Here is an 18595-nt window from a genome sequence, read left to right on the forward strand (position 1 = left end):
GTTGGCTGTTATTACCCTGTCCTGGAGTGATAAATGATAGCAAAGAATTAATATCTAACTATGATTAGTGTTTTGTTCATCTCAACAAACATATACCTTAATAATATCAGCACCACCATTTTATTCATTAGGTTGGGAAAAGTACAGGCACAATTTAATTTACCAATCATTTTGCTTTGGACATTAACTATCAGTGGGTGGCACATCTGAACAGAAATACTTTATGTATTATTATCTTCTGTCAAAACAACTCCTTTAAGAAACCATACAGACATTATGTGATGAAGAGGTCTGAAAAGGCATGGTAAATCTAAAATGGGAACATATTAGAAATGGTAGGAAACTGAGCCTTTATAGTGGAGCAATAAGTGAAGCAATATTAGCTAAGTAATTTTATTACCAGAACCTCTGTCATTCTACTGTGTTTTGACTTTGTCATTCTATGCTGTGACAATTGGAGTAAAATGTGTTATTTTGTGTTAATCACATTTCCCCCACTCAAATATGTAATTGAAAACTCTGCTGCATTCCTAAGTGTAATGTTTTAAAAATAACGACAAAATTCTTTGCAGGGTAAGATGGCTCCAATGTAGAAGGGCAAGCCAATGAAAAAATGAATTCCTTGTTCCATAAATTCTACTTCACAGTAAACTTTTCAGAAACTGAGCAATGGTGTTTAGTTAGGGTTACTTACCTACGTAAACATTCCATGCATAAGGTGTGATTACAGAGGAAACCAGAAAATATAGACCAGTGCTTTGACTATGGCTTCTGTGCTGTAGGTAGAAATAGAGGAGGGAATTGTTATAGAGAGGGCTGCTTTGGCAATTCCTTGTGGTCTACATTTATCTCCCTTCATGCTCCCCTCCCCCAGCCCATGGCTAGAGATGTCTGACCTTTTGCCAGCTGCTGTGTTCAGTTGCCTTCTAGGTTATTTTTGGGTGACAGTGGGTTGATTCCAGTGGGAAACAGTTGTATATCTTTGTGCTTTACAATGTCCTGTTCAAACGTGTTATGAGAGATTTGGGTGGGAAATCATATTCTTTCTAAAATATTTTGTTTGAGTTCTGGGGAATTGGCCAGGTTGTAAAGTTCAGAAGCACATTGAAAAGAAACCAATGGTTTATTAATTCTAAACACCTACTGTGAATCGGGCTGCAGAGCCTCTTAGCGAGTGAGGGAATGCTATGAACACTTGGCCAGGAAAACATTTGTGTCTTCAGCTGTCCTCTGGGTAAGGGGGAGGGGGGCATGTGAGTGGAATGATAGATGGCACAGTCAATTGGATTGGTAATTCGTTTCCCTGAGATGGATAGATGTTACCTTTGAGGGATCCCTAGATCCCTCACCATCAGAGCTCTGCTTCAGCGTGTTGTGTGTTAAGTACTTTTCATCAAAGATTTGGAGGGAAACATGGAAAGCATGCTTGACAGATTTAAGTATGTCGTACAGGTGAACACACTGGATGCAGAATCACAATACAAAAGGAGTCTGGTTCTATGGGCAAAAATGATGAAATTTAACAGGGATGACTTGAAAGATCTAATGTTAGGGGAATGGTGCTATATTATTGATTGAATCGTTGTTCATACTTGTAAGCTATTGGTTTCTTTACTACCTATGCAACCTTGGGCAAATGGCTTAACCCTGTTTGAGCCTCATCTTTCCTCATCTGTAAATATATGCTTATGGTTAAAAAAAAAAAAAAAAACACCAAAAAACCCAATAGTGCAAAGGGACTTACAATGAAAAGTTAGCCCCCTAGGTCCCCAGTTTCTCTTCCTCAAAACATTTTTTGTCAGTTTTTCCAGATACAACTTAGGTATATATTAGGGGTGTGTGTGTGTGTGTGATAAACCTTTTTTTTTTTTTAAATACTACATATATTATATAACCCTTGATATTTTTCACTTACATTTATAAGCTGTTCCATATCAGCACACATATAAATATTTAATCCCCTCTCTGTGATTTGCTTTATTTATCTAGTAGAGATAGTAAAAGCACAAATTCTGAAACCATATTTTCTAGGTTCAAATCTCACCTCTACCACTTTCTGGTTGTGCGTACTTGGGCAAGTTGCTTAACCTCTCTGTGCTGCCAAGTTGACCTATCCAATAGGTAGGTGCAGTGCCTAGAGACTGTTAAACTTCTAGGATCCCATGAAAATGTTCTAAGTTTAATCCTTTTAAAATCTGGAAAAATATAAGACTAATGTATGACAAATATGGTCTGGATTATATGTGTCTTTATATACCAAAGTAATTATAAAATATAATTTTCAATATCTATATATATATATTTGTAGTAGAAGAGTTCCACAATGACCAAAGCCCAGGGTCCATGGGGCTGTTATGAAAAATATGAGTTAATATTTAGAGTGCTGATAGTGTTTGGGACAGAATAATTTCAACATTTTTATTATTAATTTTAAAACAGATAAATTATGGACAGAGAAAAAACTCAATAGTATAAAATAAGTATACAGTGAACAGTAAATTGCTTTTTAATTTCTTAGTTTCCAGTCCTTCAGTTGTCTTACTCATAAATAGCCATGTTTCCCTATTTTCGTATATCCTCTAGAAATGGCTTTTGTACTTAGATAGGTCAAGTATTCCTTATTTGATGGTCATTTGGTTGTTTCTTACCCTTGTTATTACAAATAATGCCACAATAAATAACCCTGTATATATTCATTTTGCAAATGTGGAATATAGCAGTAGGATAGATTTTACGAAATATAGTTACTGGGTGATTTATTTTAAATTTGATGGATATTGCTAAATTGAGCGCCATTCTGGTTACAGCAATTTCCACTCCTATCAGAAATCTAAGAGATGGTCTGTTTTCTCATACTCTTATCAAAAATAGTGGCATCAAGCTTTTAGATCTTTGACAACTTTATAAGTGAAAATGGGATTTCATAAGTGTGCATCTCTTTCATTATCTGTGAACTTCAATAATTTTTGACATTCTGAAAACAATTTCCTTTTGTGTGTGTGAACTTATCCTTTACCTATTAGACTTTTTCTTTTTGAGTTGTAGGAGCTGTTTGCATATTAAAGAAACTAATGCCGTGTCTGTGATATGAATTGGTCTAGCTTATCTTCTGACTTTGGTTATAGTATTTTTTCCATGGGAAACTTTACAACTTTTATATAGATTCAAGTTTGTCAATATTTCCTTATGGCTTCTGGATTTTATGCCCTCTTTGTAAAGTCCTTCCCCACTTTGGGAACATTATTTTTTAATGATTTTAAAAAGTGCTTAAATCTTTGATCCATCTAGATTTTGAGGTACTACAGATAATTTTAATTTTTATTATAGTCAAATGTAACAAATTTTTCCTTGTGACTTTTGCATTTTATGTCCTATTTAAATAGACCTGTTTTACCCATAGGTCATAAACATATCCAGTATTTCTCTAAGTTTTAGTGTCTTAATATCTAATCCTTTTTGGAATGTATTTTGGTACGAGGAATGTGGTAAGGATCTAGTGTTCTGTCTCTAGCCAGTTGTTACTACACCATTTGTTAAATACAACTGTTTCCTATAGTGATTTGAAATGTGCTTTTTATTCCTATACTAAAGTTCCATATATATTTGCCTCTATTTCTAGGCTGTATTCTGTTCTGTTGCTATGTCTCTGTATTTGTACATTAGTATCAAACTGTTTTAAGTATCATGTTAGGCAAATATATATACATATATATGCGTTTTAAATTATATTGTATGTTGAATTTTATCAAGTACCTTTTTAGTATCTATGAAAGTGATAACATTTTCACCCTTGATCTTTTACTATAGTGAGTTACATTAATGGGTTCCCTAACCTTAAAAAATTTCCTCTCAGAAATAAACCCAATTGATCATTTGTATTTTGTTCTATTTTTAGAAAAATAGAAAAATATTCTATTTTTTATATTTTATATAGGAATTTTTCATTGATATTCATAAATGAGATTGAGCTAAGGCTTTCTTTGAAATTTGAGGAAGGTAAATTGGAATTTTCTCTGTGCTATGAAACAGGTGAAATAAGACTTATTGAGTACTTGAAGATTTGACAGAATACCTGAAATTTCTGGTACTCGTATATTGTGAGGGGTACTCTGACAACATTTTCAGCTTCACAGGAATTTGGATGTTTATTTTCCTAGGAACCTTCCATTACACCAAGGTTTTAAAATTAATTTGTATGGAATTGAGTACATTATCACACAATTTTTAAAATTTCATCTGCCTATGGTTACATAATTTTAATTTCGTGATTTTCATCTTTATTGCTATACATTGAGTTTTATTTTATTTTATTTTTTCCCTGGCCGGCCAGGAATCGAACCCACACTGCAGAGGATGCAGACAGCTTCACAGGGTAGTACTCAACCCGCTGCGCCACCAGGGAGGCCCTGTTTTTACCATTCTTATGGTAATTCTTTTTTTAATTTAAATTTTATTTTTTATATTCCCCATACAATTACAACCTCCTTATTTTGACCCCAAGCCCTCCTTTCCCCGCCCCCCACCTGCCATAGAGTGTCTCTGGTTCATAGTTATTTGTTGATTTTGATATTTTCTTTCTTATAGTTATTCTTTTTCCTGGTCCCTTATGTAAGTTTTCTAGATTCCTGCTATAAGTGAGACCATCCGGTATTTTTCTTTTTCTTTCTATACATTGAGTTTTAAAGACAGCTTTCATGAGGAGTAATTCACAAAACATACAATTCACCCATTTTATGCTTTAATGGTTTTTATTAAATCCACAGAGACATACAACCAGACCACAATCAATTTGAGGACACACTCTACACTCCCAGAAGAAACCCTGTGGCCTTTTACCAGCCATTCTGAATTTTCCTCCAGGTTCCTCAGGCTTAGGCAACCACTCATTTCTTTCTGTTAGTATAGATTTGCCCGTTTCAGCCATTTCATATAAATGGAATCAGACAGGGCCTCCCTAGTGGCGCAAGAGGTTAAGACACAACCTGTGAAGCTATCCGCAGCCACTGCAGCACGAGGTCAATCCCCCAGCTGGCCAGGGAGCTACCCACATGGCACAGCAGACCTCTCCTGACTTGCCCGCTGCTCCCCTCAGCAGTGTTCTTCTGTCAATCTGCCTGTTCTGTTCCCCACTGTCTCTGGTGAATCCTCTCAGCCCCGCCACACACACCTCTGGCCTGAACCCCTGCTCTTGTATGCATAAATAAATAACTCTTTAAAAAAATAAATGGAGGGCCTCCCCTGGTGGCGCAGTGGTTGAGCACTGGGCTGGGAGGCTGCCCGCAGCCTCCGCAGCGCCGGTTCATTCCCTGGCTGCCGGCGAGGGTCCCACAAAAAAAAAAAAAAAAAAAAGGAATCAGACAATATATGACGTTTTGTGATGGCTTCTTTTAATTAGCATGTTTTGAGGGGCTATCCATGTTGCTTTCAAGATTTAAAGTGTAGATCTATAATGGTTTTTACAATCCCCTTACGAGTTTCCGGTCTGTACTAGTCAACTAGGGCTGCCACAACAAAATACCACAGATTGGGTTGTATTTTTTTGGGGGGGGGGGTTGGATTTTAAACAACAGAAATTTTATTTTCTCACAAATCTGGAGGCTTGAAATCCAAGACCAAGGTGTTAGCAGAGCCTGTTTTTTCTCAGGCCTCTCTCCTTGGCTTGTAGTTGGCTGCCTTCTTGCTGTGTTCTCACATGGTTGCTCAGTCTGTGTCTGTGTCTCAGTCTCTTTTTATAAAGACAGCAGTTGTACTCGATCATGACCCTTCTGAAGACCTCATTTTAACTTAATTATCTCTTTGAAGACACTATCTTCAAATAATTGTCAAGTTCTGAAGTATATTTTGAAGTTTCAAAATGTGAATTTTATTTATTTGTTTTGTGTTTAGTCCCTGTAAAATTCCCATCACCAATTTGCTCCATTACCACAGTAAAAATGTGAATTTTAACAGGACACAATTCAGTTTATAACACTATTTTTTTAAAACTTCATTTCATGTTTATTATCCGAGTTTCAACATAGAACATTTTATAATCATTAGTGACGTGGATACTAATAGTTTTGTCAAACACCAAATGCCATATTTTCTGGTAAATAATGATTTTCAAACCAAATAAAATAGCTGAATATAACACAGTTTCAAAAGATGGTGATACCATCAGAATTTTGTACCCAAATTAGAAAAACAGCAGTACTTAAAATCATGTATTTTAATATTTCATAAAACTTCTTAAACTTCTATATAGCTTTCCAAGTATAAACAGATTCCCTGAAAACTTCCTGATAACATTAAACTATGAAATTCACTCTGAAAATGTAGGGAGCTATTTTTTAAATTTTTCTTAATGATTTTTAAAAATCTGTTAAGAAAATGCGGTAAGGACTATATTGAGAGAGGTGGGAAGAAAAAGAGTTTCCAGTTGATGGATTCAGCATGTCTAAAAATACTTCAGTAATGGAAAGGAAAAACTTCAAGAGCAAGAATATATTATAAATAGGAGACGTGCAGCAAGATGAACAGATGAGCAGTTCTTTCATAAATTGCATCCACAGGAGAGGGTCTTTTTAAAGAATACTTGTTTATAGAATCTTCTGTAAGATAGAGTTGGCTGTCACCAGTGGTTAATCCTTTACTAAAACAACATCATAATGGTCCATGTACTTGTCTAAAATCTCATCCACTCTCATTTACATATCAAATTTTCAGAATGTGTTCAACATTGGCCATCACATCTGCCATTCTTTTTTTTAAAGATTTTTTTCCCCTCACACCCCTTTTTTTAAAGATTTATTTATTTATTTATACAAGCACTGGGTACAGTCAGAAGAGAGGAGGGTGAGAGAATTCACCAGAGCCAGAGTGAGGAACAGAGCAGGCAGACTGATGAAGTACACTGCTGAGGGGAGCAGTAGGCGCGGCAGGAGAGGTCTGCGCACCATGTGGGATCCTTGCCAGCGGCTGAGGATCGAACCGAACAGGCGCTGCAGAGGCTGCGGGGAGCTTTGCAGCCCAGAGCTCAACCGCTGTGCCAACGGGGAGGCCCCACATCTGCCATTCTTTAGTCTCCTTGGGAGTTTCCCAGTAGAACTATGTTGCTGTTGTCTTTTAGTTGGTTGCAATATTGTTCAAGGCACTATCATGTTTGTTAAACACATGATCAGTTCTTCATTAAAACATTTGTACACCCCATTGTCATCAAAATCCATATGACGTTTGGATGATAAACACCAGTGTAGTGGCAGGAGGATATGAAGCAGGATCTCTATGATCCGAGCAGATGGGGTAAAGAGAAGAGAGTCCTGGAGCCCTCAGTGGCTTTTGCAGGCTTTTTATTTGGATTTATCAGGTACACAGCAGGCGGGGCTATTCGGTATTCTGTGGTGGTCTCTGCTTCTCTGCTCTTCTGCTGGCGTCCCTGTGACGCTGCCCTTATAAGCCTAGCCTTAGCCCAGGTGAATCCCATCTTCGTATGCCTACACCCTACTCCAGGTGCCCGCCATCAGGCATGCATTCAGTACCACAGGGATCCACTATCTATCCTAATGTTGGGAGGGCTGAAAAGCCTGTTACCATTTACTTACCCTACAACCAGCTTGCTCAATGACCTCCTCTAGTACATCACTGATTCCAGCCGAAAATACGAACATAGGAATACGGTGTTGGTGGAGCTTAACAAAGAAATTCTCATATTCTTCTGTGAGTATAATGTCAGATTCTGCCAAAATTTCTTTAAGGTTAGCTTTTTGGTATAGCTTGTTCAACAAACAGCCATGTGATTTAATATACCATTTAACCACATAACAGTACTTCTCTTCTACAATAAGATGAGGTTCAATTTCAATGGCATAATATTTTTCCTTTAGTTGCAGTAACTTCTGTCTGCATTGCGACACATTGGGTATCTTTTTCCTTCATAGAAAATCTACTCTGGGTCATATCAAAGGCTGTTATTATCTGATGTTTGGCAGCTCTTTTTTTTTTAAGATTTTATTTATTTATGCATACAAGAGCTAGGGTACAGGCCAGAGGTGGGGGAGGGGATGAGAGAATTCACCAGAGGCAGAGTGGGGAACAGAACAGGCAGACTGACCGAAGTGCATTGCTGAGGGGAGCAGCGGGTGAGTCAGGAGAGGTCTGCTGCACCATGTGGGTCGCTCCCTGGCTGTCTGGGGATCGAACTCATGCTGCAGAGGCTGCAAATTGCTTCGTAGTGCGGTGCTTAACCCCTTATGCCACCAGGGAGGCCCTGTTTGGCAGCTCTTTAATAATTTTTTAAAAAGATTTATTTATGTATACAAGAACTTGTGCTGCAGTGGCTGTGGATTGCTGCATAGGTTGCGTCTCAACCCCTTGCACCACCAGGGAGGCCCCACAGTTTTTATTTTGGATAAAGGTAGGGTATGTTTGCAGAGACTACTTTACCTCCAGGTGAATCAAAGATCCAAGGGTCCCATGTTGGGTAATTTTCATATCCATTTTTGAGAAAGACTGGTCTAAGATTATCTTTTAAGTTTTTGCCATTAGGCTTTAGAAAAAATATAATTAGAAATGCAGTACACATATTGTAACAACCTATGTGTCTGACATTGCACTGTTTGCTAGAAATCCTTTCCTTTTTCTTTTTTGGTCTTCTAACAGCTAGTATGTGACTTATTTCCATATTAACAATAGGATTATGAATTATGATCCTGGCAATTCTCTTTTTTCCATTAGAGATAATGAACCTACTCATGGGTGCATTTTATAAAACATGTTCACAATTATGGTAACACATAAACTGAAGAATGTAATTATATCTTTGTTCTGTGCAATGAATTTCTATTTGAAATATGTTCACATAACACAGATTACAAGTCAGAACTATGATTTCTGTTTAAAATTAACCCTCATATACAACCTGCATATTATTGTATATTCATTTATGATCTATGCTAAGATTTTTATACTTGCAAATATGCAAGTTATATTAAATATAAATATATTTGCAACCCAATCTATGCTAAATGATACATGCCACTGGCATGAGACACAGGCAAGAGGACTTTTCCAGTTTCTCAGTAAACTTTGTTTTTTTTTTTCTTTTCATGTTGCCATGCCAGCAATCTAACAGTTTTGTTGTCATTGGAAACTCCCTGTATTAGCCTTCTACTTCAAATCACAAAGCCAGCATTATCCAATTACACTCAAAGAATGGCCTAATCTTCAAGACCAGCTGTCACAGGGTGGCATAGGCATCTCTTTAGTCAAAATCATAACATCTGATTCTTTCATTTTGGCCCATTGTAGTAACAGAAAGGCTGAGCAACAATACAAGAAAATATCTATACTTTGCATTAGTTTGTTTCTAGCTCCTCCCAGCATTTGACATGATATAGCATAACACTAAATTCAGAGAGGGCTTGCTTGAAAGCAACATTTTCCACTATGTTCTTTTTCTTTCAACTGTGGTTGCTTTGAATTTTCCTAATGAAGATTAAAATTGTGCTCAGACTCCACTGATTTCTTTTTTATTGTCTCTGCTTAAGAAAATTATTTTTACTGCTTATCATAGCCATGACTGCCCATGGAAAGGCAAAACAAAATAAACAATGGAAAAGAAGGAAAACAATGGCAATATACAAACTGGAAATAGGTTATAATGTTATCCTCCAGAGACTATCACCTCTTCAGCTATTACCACGCCACACCCACCACCACAGCACTAATCGTGCAAAGAGACACTTTATGTAGAAGCACCTAAGGAGCTCTTTTTAAGACTTTTGAAAGTGGGATCTGCTGTGGTATCAATTTCATTACTGGTCATCGTGATGTTCTGAGTGTGTTCCAAATGTGGCCATCTGTCCTGCAATGCTGGCTGAGGGTTCCCCATTTAGATTCTGTTTGACAAGGGATTAAATCTGAAGAAATGAAGCAGGTGTGGTTGGCAGAGCTGGCTGATTACCTCATTTCTAGATTCCTGAAATTGGTTTCTAATAGATTTCATGCTTCCGGTCTTCCTTCTCAGTCAATGTCTACTACTATGCTTACTGCTTTGCCAGATTTTAAAACATGACTTTAGCTTTCCTCTTCTTGCTTCCCTGCTTAGTAACCTTGCAGATCCCCCACTTCCTATACAGTGAAGTTCATGGTTCCCAATCTGATAGCCAAGGCCCTTTAGCATCTTCCTAATCACCCATTTTACTCACTTTGCTCTTGAATGTCAACCCCTGGGTCAGGCCAGCTAGGTCAGGACATTGCTGGGACCAGTAACAGGGTTTTAACCAGAAAGGGTCAAACCATGTCTTGGGATTCAACTACTTGTATTCAATTCCAAGACATAATATTGACAAAGACTATTAGAAGTCTTTGTATAGAAGAATTAAGAGAGGGGCCTCCCTGGTGGCACAAGGGGTGCCACAAGATGCAGCACTATGAAGCAATCCGCAGCTACTGCAGCACGAGTTCAATCCCCGGCCAGGGAGCTACACACATGGTGCAGCAGACCTCTCCTGACTCTCCCGCTGCTCCCCTCAGCAGTGTATTTCAGTCAGTTTTCCTGTTCTGCTCCCCACTCTGTCTCTGGTGAATCCTCTCACCCTCCCACATCTCTGGCCTGCACCCCAGCTCTGTATTCATAAATAAATAAATCTTTTTAAAAAAGACTTAAGAGAGAGAAAACTACAGTGCGATACAAGTTATCGTCTACATATTTCATTGAGTGCCTAGCATGTACTGCTAGGAATAGGCATGGCTTATCAAAGCTGCCACACTGGGCAGGGCACCCTTGGGTCTCATCCTCATCGCCATGCCCCACTGCACTGGGCCAGGCAGTGTGCACTGTGTGCTGCTTTGAACTGTAGCCCTGCTCTGGCCCAGACGCTTCATGTTGTTAGGAAGATTCCAAGACCTTCCCAGTCCAAGATTTTTTTGTATGAACAATTCTGGTTTCCTGTGCCCCAGTCCACTTTTGATAGAGGAATTTAGAAGGTAGCCAGAATGGAAGGGCAGGGAAACAAATAGCAAGTGCTGGGGTATGGTAATCCCGGGAAACCAGAGCAAGCACTGAGCTCTGTATGGTAAAGAGTGGGTGCCGAAGTATTAATCAGTGAATAAAAAGTATAATGGGGATAACAGGCATTATCTACAGGTAGGTTTTATGAACAAGGTAAGGCAAGAGACGTCTGGGAAGAGAAGTTCAGGTTTCCATATGTGTAGCTAAGAATACACAGTAGCAACCTGCCGGTGGGTCAAATCTGGTTGAGCTGCCTGTTTTTGTAAATAAGATTGTATTGGGACAGAGCCATGCCCATTTGTTTACATATTATCTGTGGCTGCTTTCAAGCTATAACACGAGCTGTAGTTACAACAGAGCCAGTATGTCCCACAAAGCCTAAAATATTTGCTATCTGGTACTTCACAGAAAAAGTTCGTTGAATCCTGGATTTGAAAATGCCGTGGGGGGGATAAGGAAAATGGTAACACAGTTCTCCCCAACTCTTACCCAAGCCCAGGATACAAATTGTGGAAGAAAGTATAACTTTGGCATGGCTCTGTGGGTCTTGGTGTGGTAGGGTGGAGAGTAGGCTTTCAGTGAGCAACAAGAAGTGGAGTGAGTATCTAAGGAAGAAGTGGATTTTATTTACCACGGAATAAAACTTCCAGACTGTGCAGTGGAAATGTTGGGAGAGAGAGGACTGGCGAGAAACTGAGTAGAGAATGCAGGGAGACAGAAATGATGTCGAGAAAATTGTTAGATTGTTGATTTCCAGAGTTTGCAGTTTGGGTGGTGCCAAAATATTACAGGCATAAAAAGACGAGGAATTTAGCCAGGTTGTCTCCAGTTTAGCAAGGAATTCCAAATTCCAAAGGCAAGATGCCCACAGCGGCTTGGCACCCAGGACAGCCCTGGGCCTCTTTAATTCCATTGTTTTGGAAGTTTAAGAAAAGTATTGTCTGTTAATGTTTAGATATAGAGTGCAACTTTATTTTCCTCCCATTGGATTATTCATGGGTTTTATTTTCCGTGAGTGGAATTACAAGGATTATAATTTTACTTTTTTGTCACCAAGCTGGAGAGTGCACATGCTGGTGATTTTTATTTGAAGGTAACATATTATTTTAAAAAATTATCTGGAAGGCATCCCTGGGTCAAAGTAATCTCTTTCTTTTCTATCTTGAATAATAATCAGAACCATAAATTTCCCCAGGGCAGGGACCATATTTGGCCTTTTCACTTCTGTGTCCCCAGAGCCTAGGATTAGTCAAAATTCAATAAATTTCTGTTAGACAGATGAATAAGAAATTTTTTTCCTTAATGGAATAGGACTTTGATATTAATCTTGAAATGACTGGAAAATACCACTTTTGATTTTCCATGAAAAACTAGTTGAAATTGAAAAAAAAAAATCTCAATAGATTTTACCTATATCACACAGGAGACCAAATTTCTTAGAAATAAATAAATTAGAAATAATTCTGAGGTAAATAGCATTCACATTGGTGGATTTTTAAAAAAATATGTCAATTTCAATATGTGTGTAAGTGAATGAAGTTCAAGGGCTAAAGATGGGTGGCTTTAACAACAAACATTTATTTCTGACAGTTATGGAGAGGTTATGGAAGTCCATGATCAAGGTGCTGGCAGATTCAATGTCTGGTGCCACTTGGTATACTAAAAACAGTCCTGTTTATTGTTTTTTTTTTTTTTTTTTTTTTTAAAGAATAAGGTTGTAAATAGGGCCTGCTTCCTGGTTCATAGAAGGCCACCTACTTGTGTCCTCTCAAGCTCTCCAGTCAATTTTCATAAGGACATTAATCCCATCACGTGGGCCCTACTCCTATGACCTCAGTATCTCCTACCTACTAATACCATAATATTGAGGATTAGTTTTTTTTAAAAAAGATTTATTTATTTATGCATACAGGAACTGGGATACAGGGCAAGGTGAGAGGATTCACCAGAAACAGAGTGGGGAACAGAACAGACAGACTGACTGAAATACACTGCTGAGGGGAGCAGCGGGCGAGACAGGAGAGGTCTGCTGCGCCATGTGGGGAGCTCCCTGGCAGGCTGGGGATTGAACTCATGCTGCGGAGGTTGTGGATAGCTTCACAGTGCTGTGCTTAACCCCTTGTGTCACCAGGGAGGCCCGAGAATTAATTTTCCACATATGAATTTTGGTGGGACACAAGCATTCAGTCTATAGCATTCTGCTACAGTACTTTATATATTAAAAATTACAGTGTCATTGCAAGAGTAGGGAGAGAACATAGAAGATGAGCCAAAGAATTACAGATCTGTGATGGTCATGAGAGGAATGAAATTGAACCAGGGCTCTTATCTTGCCTTTGTCTTTTTTGAGAAAATTTGGACAAGACCATGGCTTCAACTTGTTTATTTTGTGAGTGTAGCATGGTTGCTTTAGAGTTTGAACTAGTGAGTTTCAAGTCCTGGCTCTACCATTTATTAGCTGCCTGACTGAGCAATTTATGTAACTTCTCTAGGCCTCAGTTTCACCATGTGTAAAATGGAGTTTATAACCTTACCTTCCTTTATAGGATTGTTGAAGTAGTAAATTAGTATCTACTTATATCTCACATAACCTGTAGATAGTAAGTACTCAGTGATCCTTAGCTATTATTTTTGCTATGTTTCATACCACATAAAAAAGGCTCCAGAGTTGTTTTTTAATTTAGGTGTAGGTTCTCAACTAGTACCCAATCTAATAACCAAGTAAAAGCCTTTACTCAATTTTAAATCAACTTTGACCATTTTGTCACATTGAACATACTATGGAAGAAGAGTTTCAGTCTGTTGGCTATGTGGTCTGAATTTTTTATACCTTTCTCTTATGAATTTTCTAGGAGGACAATTCTAAAAACCTTGTACACAGTGAGAGAGAGGGAGGGTAGAATATTTGGTTTGGAGAGTGTAGTTAGTGGCATTTTCTTTGCCGTACTTCAAAATATTACCATAAGGTGGCGCTCTTCCCTTACTCTAGAATCACAAGCAATTTAAAATTCTAAGACTGAGCAGTTGGAGAGAGTAATGAAATCAAGTTCAAAATGATTGTGGTCTTGGTACACGAAAAGTAGTCTTTCTTTTTAAGAATAAAATTATAAAAAGTTTGAACTTTATCTTGTGATAGACAAATAATTGCTTCTTGAAAAACCAAAATGTGTATTTGAAAATTTAAAAATTCAGATTGGAAATAGGAGAAATTTTAAAAACAATCAGGCAATCTAAAATGAGTTGCAAATGATAAATTGCTTTACATATGTGCGCGTCTGTGTGTGTGTGTGTGTGTGTGCGCGCGCGCTTCGCGCATCAGTCTCCCTAAGTCTGTGGCAGGTCTCGAAGTGTACATGTGCTTGCTCTTGGAAGTGCTGGGAGATCAGGCCGTTTGTCTGAAATCATTTGCTTGCATATGGCCGATGTCTGTCCCAGGTGAAGAACATGACTGTATGACCGTGGGCCTTTGCAGAGGACGACGGGTCCACCTCAACACCCCGTGGCCAGGAAATGAGAGAGAGAGAGAGAGAGAGAGAGAGAGAGAGAGAGAGAGAGAGAGAGAATTCTTTTTTTAAAAAAGATTTATTTATTTATTCATACAAGCACTGGGTACAGTCAGAAGTGCGGGAGGGCGAGAGAATTCACCAGAGCCAGAGCGAGGAACAGAACAGGCAGACTGACGAAATACACTGCTGAGGGGAGCAGCGGGCACAGCAGAAGAGATCTGTCGCTTCATGGGGGACCCTCGCCGGTAGCCGGGGATTGAACCGGCACTGCAGAGGCTGTGGGCAGCTTCGCAGCCCAGCACTCAACCGCTGCGCCACCAGGGGAGGCCCGAGAGAATATTCTTCATAGTGAGTGTATAATACTTCTGTAATCAAAATAACCCGGTTTCAATTTTGTCGGAATAAATGAACAACATAAGTTGAAAACTGGACAAAATTCAAACGCCTAGTCTCAGAGGTGGACCTCAAAATATCGCCAAACTGAAGGGGGCTAAAAATGGGCATTGATATTGGGATATGTTGCTCAATGTCCCGATTCTGGGGTGTTGAGAGCAAGCAAACGTGACTGATGGGAGAACCATGGGGTGGTGGGTAGTCCTGAGCAATTACTTAGAGAGAAAGGAATCCACCCCCTCAGGGTGAGCATGGCCAAGCTTTCCCAGAGTCACCCGGTGTCCTAAACATTCAGTGAGGTGGGAAGTAAGCTCCCCAACTCAGCTCCTAATCTCTCTCCTTTGGATTGTGGGATGGGGTGGGGAGGTAGGGGGCGCCCAGTACTCAAGTTCCTGCTCAGAGCTGGGGAGTGGCAGGTGGGGTCTTGATGGGTCAGGCACAAGTCCCTCCTTTTTTCTGGGGTACCTGGCCATTCCCAACAGGTGTCATTCTGGTGTTATAGTTTTAATGGAAAATGCATTGCTGTGTTCTCCATACCCTAGTGCAATGACATGTGACGGGAATGCAACATAGGACTGCAGAGGGTTGCCAGAGAGGACCTGACCAGTTCAAAGCCCTGGTGCCTCTGAATAGCTGTAGTTGTAGGAGAAAACCCAGATTTGGGGGGTTGATGGAGAGTGGAGAAACGGGCAAGTAAGCACATTCACAGCTGTTTGAGGGTCTTTAAATTGGCTTTTATCAGTTTTGCCTTGAGTTAGGCTACTTCACTGAATTTTCCACAGTGTTTTAGATTCAGGAGTAAGAAAAATTTGTGCAGCTTCTATATTCTGGGTGCCTGATGGAAAGTCCTGGAAATCTGTCTAATCTACCTGAGTTATTTCTCCCTTTGTGAGCATGTGTGTGAATTAGGGAGAGACAGAGCTCGAGAACCAGAGCTAGAGTTAGAAATAGGAATGACAGGAAGATCAAAGGAACTGGAGACATTGATATTTAGGCCAGGAAGCCAAGGTTCAAAAAATAATTATGAATGGGGCCTCCCCTGGTGGCGCAGTGGTTGAGCGCTGGGCTGTGAAGCTGCCCGCAGCCTCTGCAGTGCCAGTTCGATCCCCGGCCACCAGGCGAGGGTCCCACATGGTGCGCAGATCTCTCCTGCTGCCCGCTGCTCCCCTCAGCAGTGTACTTCGTCACTCTGCCTGCTCTGCTCTCCGCTCTGACTCTGGTGAATTCTCTCACCCTCCTGTCCTTCTGACTGTACCACAGTGCTTGCATAAATAAACAATAAATAAAGCTTTAAAAAAATTATGAATGGGACACCATAATTATTGGGAAGAGAGGCAGCTATCAAAGCTGGAGCACAAATTCAAGAAATCTAAAGTTAAGGAAACAAGAGAAGAAATTGATAGAAAACAATTTAGATGACCAGGAATCTTGAGGAAAGATACTAACACCTAGTATTTAACCATCTCTCTTTGGTGTTAGGCAAGTTTTGCTCAGCAAACACCTCTTACTTAGTTGGATCTTTATAGTTGTGTTATATTAACCAATTACTTGTTGGTTTCACTAATTTTCCTGAAATTACACAAGAAATGGAGCCTCATCAAACAAAAGAACTGATAAAGATGGTAGATCCATCATTTGACCCCTCTCAACATTAAAACGAGTCTCTATATATCCATTGGAAAAGAAAGATGTTAGGGCCTTAACTTATTTTTCTGTTTAGATGAGAAATGTTATGTCTTGGTGTAATTGGCTTATTTTGTAACACAGATTGGTTTCAGGCCAACTTTGTTTCTCTGACCCAGTTTTCCCCTCTCTTCTGTCACTTGGCTTACTTAAAATATGAAACTGGGAACCAGGCACTGGAGGCCTCATGATGACTGTTTCACTGATTTGGTATGTGATCTTGGCCGACATACTTAACAGATGAGGCGCAGAAAGGTTAAATGGGGATCGAAGGACTGTAAATACTGACCTGTCTCATTAAAATATTGTTTAAGTCCAGTGCATTTTTTTGAACCTCAAAGCAAAGCAAAGCAAAAACAAGAAGTCAGCCCCTTTTCCTGCTCTCTGTCCTCTTTTTACTCCTTAATCGCCTTCCTTCCTGGGTGTGCTTATCAAGTCCTGGGTAGAGAAGGTCCTTTTTCAAGATGTCTGTCATCTCTCTTGGTCTGGCTTCTTGAACAGTCCAGCAACATCTTTTGGATATACTTTTGGCTGCTTGGTCTGTGCATATGGAGAGCTCTATCTGGGAAAACATAAAAATCTGTTTTGAATCATCTTATTTGGCCCATGCAACTCTATGGTGGGAACGCTGAGCAATCTAGGCCTCAGTTCTCCCCATGGCTAATGGTGTGCACCTAGACGTTTTTAGAGGGGTAATGAAGGTAAGGCTGGGGTCACCAACCTGCTTGGGAGAAACAAGTTTGCTTGTTGAAAGCACAGAAGACTTGGTGGCCAGAGTATCATTTTATTTTTGACCCTTTTAATAAAATGAGTGTTAAATTACTTGTCTCCTAGGTAGCTCATGCACCTGTGATACATATTAGATTAAAAATTCTAAGAAGCAGAAATGTATTTGAACTCCTTGGAAATATAGTTTCAAAGCATAATCATAATAAACCAGTTATTATATTGTAACAACTGTTTGAGAGTTTGGTTGGGTAGATTGTGATTCTTGCTATTGCAATCTAGTAGCAAGGACTTGAAATAGTTCTTTGCTAGTTCTAATTTATATGCGTAGCCATGAGCAAATGTGCTAGTGGAACTATAGTAGAGTGGTGTCTCCTGAGTTGTTCCAAATGGGGAAACTATTTTAAAGTTCTTCCTGGAAATACATAAATTGACTCTGGAGTATACTGGGATTAGATTCAGTTACAAATAAGAGAAAAACTCTTCTCCCAAACACTCAGGCTGAAAAACGTGTCACCCTTGACGCCACCCCTTGCTCTGCCACTCAACCTTAGGGAGTCTCACCTTCAATGGCAGACACTGTCACTTACCTCCAAATATTCTCCTCTCCTCCTCCTCCCCATTCCTCCCCTCCTCTTCTTTTTTTATAAAAGAAATTAGATTTTCCTGGACACATTTTCACTCAGCTGAAAGACACTCACACATTTCCTTGTACGTGTACACATGACTAAGTTTTGGTTAATCAAATAGAAGTGGGTGTGTTATGTGGTATTTCCTGGAAGTCTCCTTTAAAAGGCAGAGATCACACATGTCTCCTCTTCTTCCTCCAGCACACTGCTTGGAACATAGATGTGATGGCTGGAGTTCCAGCCTTCATTTTGGGCCATGGAGACCTGCACCCTAAAAATGGCAGATTATATACCTAACAGTCTGGATCCCTGAAGATTTTGTGGTGTTGCCATACACTAGCCCTGGATTTCTTATCTCTCATATTTTTATTTAAAGCACCCTTATTTTATGGTGGTACCCATAAAGAAAATAGTCTTAAGGGGAAAGATAATGGCTTTGAGTTGAGGCGTATGAATACGAAGCATGGGCAGGTCACTCAGGGAAAAATGTGGATGAGTCAGAGCTATGGGGAGATGCTAGGGCGGCTTGAAACCAGGCAGCCTTCTCTGCGTTCACGCTCCTGCTGTCCAGTGCTGCCACTGAAATCTGGTTCCACAGAGCTGCTTTGGGATATGTTGATCTATACAGAAGGTCAAGGACCTTCTAACTTTTCTCCCCACTTCCAGTC

The 18595-nt window shown here is 39.5% G+C and overlaps 1 pseudogene; it reads right to left on the reverse strand.

Moving 5' to 3' along the window:
- Positions 1-6578: 6578 nt before the first annotated feature.
- LOC119245537 (cytosolic 5'-nucleotidase 3A-like) lies at positions 6579-9836 on the reverse strand (annotated as a pseudogene).
- Positions 9837-18595: the final 8759 nt, after the last annotated feature.

This window comes from Talpa occidentalis, unplaced genomic scaffold, assembly GCF_014898055.3.
Source record: "Talpa occidentalis isolate TD23 unplaced genomic scaffold, MPIMG_talOcc4v2.1 talOcc4.15, whole genome shotgun sequence".
NCBI classification, from domain to species: domain Eukaryota; kingdom Metazoa; phylum Chordata; class Mammalia; order Eulipotyphla; family Talpidae; genus Talpa; species Talpa occidentalis.